General features: G+C 34.4%; 1 pseudogene; it reads right to left on the bottom strand.

Annotated features, from left to right (window-relative positions):
* Positions 1-337: 337 nt before the first annotated feature.
* LOC130709128 (olfactory receptor 2B11-like) lies at positions 338-1,282 on the bottom strand (annotated as a pseudogene).
* Between the last annotated feature and the right edge of the window lie 3,274 nt (positions 1,283-4,556).

Here is a 4,556-nt window from a genome sequence, read left to right as displayed (position 1 = left end):
ATGCTATTTTATGATGATAGCTTGAACTAATTAGTTTCTAATTTATAGTACTTTTTTCTTTTTTCTTTTTTTACTGTTTAACACAGTGTTTCACTATGTACCAACCAAAATAGAACTATTTTTAATAGATTTACTACAAACAGGGTGCCCTTACTGGTGCATATTGGCCAAGTATTACCCTTGCCTAACACCATTAGAAGGAATATGAGAAACATGACACATTTTGCAAGAAGAACATCTAACATGATCTGGGGAAGTATGAGACAAGAATGAGTTGTTAGAGAAACCCCTATATAACTACTCTAATTGTTAAATAATTTCATTTGATGTCTGCCAACTATCCCTTGGAAGTGAAAATGCTCCTGACCACGTTGCCCAGTGCCCCCTTTACATCCTTACTTCTCAGACTGTAGATGAAAGGGTTGAGTGTAGGAGTCACCACTCCATAGAAGAGAGCCGTGAACTTGGGCTGGTCCCTTGAGATAGAGGAGCAGGGCTGAAGGTACATATTAATGCCTGGGCCATAAAATAAGAAAACTACAATGAGATGGGAGGAATATGTCCCAAAGGCTTTTTTTCGTCCCTCAGAAGATTTAATCTTAAATGCAGTGTGTCCAATAGAAGCAGAGGAAGCAAGAATTAAGCATAGTGGCACAGCTAACAAAAAAAATGCATACCACAGAGAGTGTGAGCTCATTAGCACCCTTTTCACCACAGGCAGTCTTTATCAGAACAGGAATCTCACACAATAAATGATCCAGTGTACTGTGACCACACAGTGGTAACTGTAATGTAATAGTGGCCTCTGAGACAGCATAGGTCATTCCACTCAGCCACACAGTGGCCACCAATAAGATGCAGACACGCTGATTCATGATGAGGGTGTAGTGTAGAGGCTTGCAGATGGCCGCATAGTGATCAAAAGACATAATGGTCAAAAGCAGACATTCTGTGCCCCCCCCATCATGTGGAAGAAATAAAGCTGAACTGCGCACCCCGTATGGCTGATTGTCTTCTCAGAAGTTCCCAGGTTAAACAGCATCTGAGGAGCAATGCTTGCGGTGTAGCACATGTCCAAAAAGGAGAGGTTGGTGAGGAAGAAATACATGGGGCTGTGCAGATGGGGGTCTAACTTGGACACCAGAATGATGGCTATGTTTCCCACCATGGCCATGGGGTATGTTAAAAGCAGAACAATGCATAGAGGAAGCTCTAGCCAAGGATGGTCAGTAAAGCCTAGTAGAATAAACTCTTTGGGATGGCTCATGTTATTTAGATCCATTATCTTCAATTTTCACCTTTATCAGAGAAGTGGCAGGAAAGGTAGAAATAGTTTTGAGAAATGACAAAACACAAGTATGCATTGTGCACAGTTAAGCATCCAGTCATAGAAGATTGGGTACAGTAACTGGGAGGGGGGGTGATAATTAAAAAATGTGACACCAGGTGACTTAATTTCTTTTCATGACACTACAAATTAACAAGTAACCTAACCTTTCTGAAACTGAAACTGAATTTCCTGCTCTGTATAATAAAGATGACAATAACTATGTCCTTGGGCTATGGTGAGGATTGAATGCCAAGAAGTGACTGTTTTGGATACTCCAAAGTAATGCTTTTCATAATTCAGGTTGCATAAATATCAGCTGAAAAGTCTGTTAAAATGAAGTTTATTGGTTCCTATCTTTGGGTGTCTGTTAGAGAAGATGTGGCACGGGGCCTAGGAATTAGATGGTTGGTTTTCAAAAACACTTCTGCAAGGCATTATTGAAATATTAAGAAGTCTAAAAGTGTTGAGGAACCATAGCATAAGAAGGAGGTGGAGAAAACCCTGCACTATAAGAATCATTAAGATAGCCTTGTCTAGATCCAAGTATCAATATATTATTATAGTTGAATACTTATATCATTCTCATTCTCATGGGGACAAATCAGGCTGTTTTTAGTCAAACCCATTTTAGTAATTTAGAAATGAGCAAGAAATTGAAACACTTTCATGTCAGTTTCCCAAAGTATAAACTGAGAGACTTAAGCTATGACATATATATTTTCCTATATTCAAAATTTGTTTTTGGATGTAAATTTTCTTGCATAACTATTTCATTCAAATGGGGCATTTGATTTTTCATTTTAAATTTTAATTATCTATCTTGTATGAATTTTTCTTTATCAAGTGAGCTTATCCTCTTTTTATAGAAGACTCTGGATAGTTATCAATGATTTACTTAATTGTATGTAACTACAAATACAACCTTTATGTCCAGGGAACTGGTGTCAGGAGGAAAGTCTTTATTCCAATTCAGGACCAGAGACTCATTCATAGCCACAAATCATTTTACATACTGAGGCTATATTACTCTAAAAAAATTTTTTTTAGCTGAGAGGCATATTGTAACAATAAAATCAGCTAGTTGAGTAAAGCAATATTTTGAGAAAATTAATAATGTAATGAGATTTTTTTTGTTTATGCTTAAATTTTTTTCTTTATTTTAAATTGAAGTAGAATTTACAATGTTGTATTAGTTTCAAGTGCACAGAAAGTGATTCAGTTTTATATCTATATATCTATATAATATTCTTTTTCAGATTCTTTTCTATTATAGGTTATCACAAGCTACTGAGTTTAGTTTTCTGTGCTATACAGTAGGTCCTTGTTGTTTACTTATTTTATATGTAGCCCAGATTGGGAAGACAATAGTAGATAACATCAAGAATGCTTTGTGGGTGTGCTATTTGATTATATTTCTGAGACTCTTGGGTACTGTTTCAAACAGTCCATTTATGCTTATCCCAGATGAGTTAGCAGACAAAGTTCCTTGGGACAGAGTTCTCCATGGAAATGCTTCTTATGTACAATTAGTTATCTATTGATTGAGGTTGGTAGGAAGTCTCTTCTGTTAGATTTGTTTAAAATAAGCTCATTTGATTTCCCAGCACATTGGGAACAAATTTTATTTTATTTTATTAATTTATTTTCCTTTTTTTATGTTGTTTTTACTGTCATTTTTTTAATCGACACGCAATATTACATTATGTTCAGGTGTACAACGTAATGATTTGACATTTGTATACATTTATATACTTCTACCCACTTTTCAATTAGATTGTTTTGTGTTGTTGAGTTGTATGAGGGAGGTCTTTGGATACTAAACTGTTTGGATATATGACTTGTAAATATCTTTTCCCATTCTGTAGATTGCCTTTTAATTTTGTTCATGGATTCCTTCACCATGCAGAAGGTTTTTAGTTTGATGTAGTCTCATTGATTCATCTTTAATTTTGTTGCCATTGCCTTTGGAGTCAGATCCAAAAAATTATCACTAAGAGCGATGTCAAGTAGCTTACTGACTATGTTTTCTTCTAGGAATTTTATGTGTTTTGGTCTTATATTTGAATCTTTAATCCATTTTGTGTTAATTTTCTGTATGGTATAAGATTGTGGTCCACTTTCACTCTTTTGTATGTAGCTTTCCAATTTTTATTGTCCTTTCCCTCTTATTCTTGCCTCCTTTGCCATAAATTAATTGACCATGTGTGGGTCTCTATTTTGGTACATTCATCTGTGTGGCTGTTTTTATGCTAGACACTATAAGTCTGTATTATAGTTTGAAACCAGGGAGCATGATGCCTCCCACTTTGTTCTTTTTTCTTAAGATTGCTTTGGCTATTCAGAATCCTTTGTAGTTCCATACAAATATTTAAAATTATTTGTTCTAGTTCTGTGAAAAATGCCAGTGGAATTTGATAGGGATTGTATTGAATCTGTATATTACTTTTGTTTATATGGACATTTTTAACAATATTAATTCTTTCATTCCATGAGTGTCGAATATATTTCCATTTATTTGTGTGTTCTTTAGTTTCTTTCATCAGAGTCTTACACTTTTCAGTATACTGGTCTTTCACTTTGGTTAAATTTGTTTCTAGGTATTTTATTCTTTTCGATGCAATTGTGTATGGGATTGTTTTCTTAATTTCTCTTTTGGATAATTGTTGGACAATAGTTTAAATAGGATACAGTTAGAGCAAAGCTAGTTTGAGTAAATGATTCTGGAGGATTTAAATGTGAGTTCCTTAAATATCTTACTTTGTTTATTTGTAGAATATCTCACATAAGATTTAATATTTCTGGCCATACAATAAAGGGGCACACAAATGAGTTGAAGAGAGAAGGAAAAAAACATAAGTGGTCTTTCCAGTGAGGTGGAATGAAGTGACATTAAAAAATCTTTTAAAATATTTAATAATTTTCTAATATAAAGACTAAAGGACCATCTCTCTCTGAACCTCTCACTCTATTTCTCTTTGTCTCTCTTTCTGTCATACATACACATTCCACATAATAGCAGTCAGATTTGTATACAAACCTTAAGATTAAAAAGTTACACATATAATCCACGAGTACATTATTTTGAGAAAGAAATTAAAATGCACTGAATAACAGGTACAAAGAGATATGTTTTCTTTTGACATCCTCCTCTCATGGTTCATGATTCCATCTCTTTCCTTAAAGGTAACCACTGGTATCATATGAGTGTGTATTGTTCCACATTACT

Source organism: Balaenoptera acutorostrata, chromosome 10 (assembly GCF_949987535.1).
Source record: "Balaenoptera acutorostrata chromosome 10, mBalAcu1.1, whole genome shotgun sequence".
NCBI classification, from domain to species: domain Eukaryota; kingdom Metazoa; phylum Chordata; class Mammalia; order Artiodactyla; family Balaenopteridae; genus Balaenoptera; species Balaenoptera acutorostrata.
This window is presented reverse-complemented; position numbering and strand designations above follow the sequence as displayed.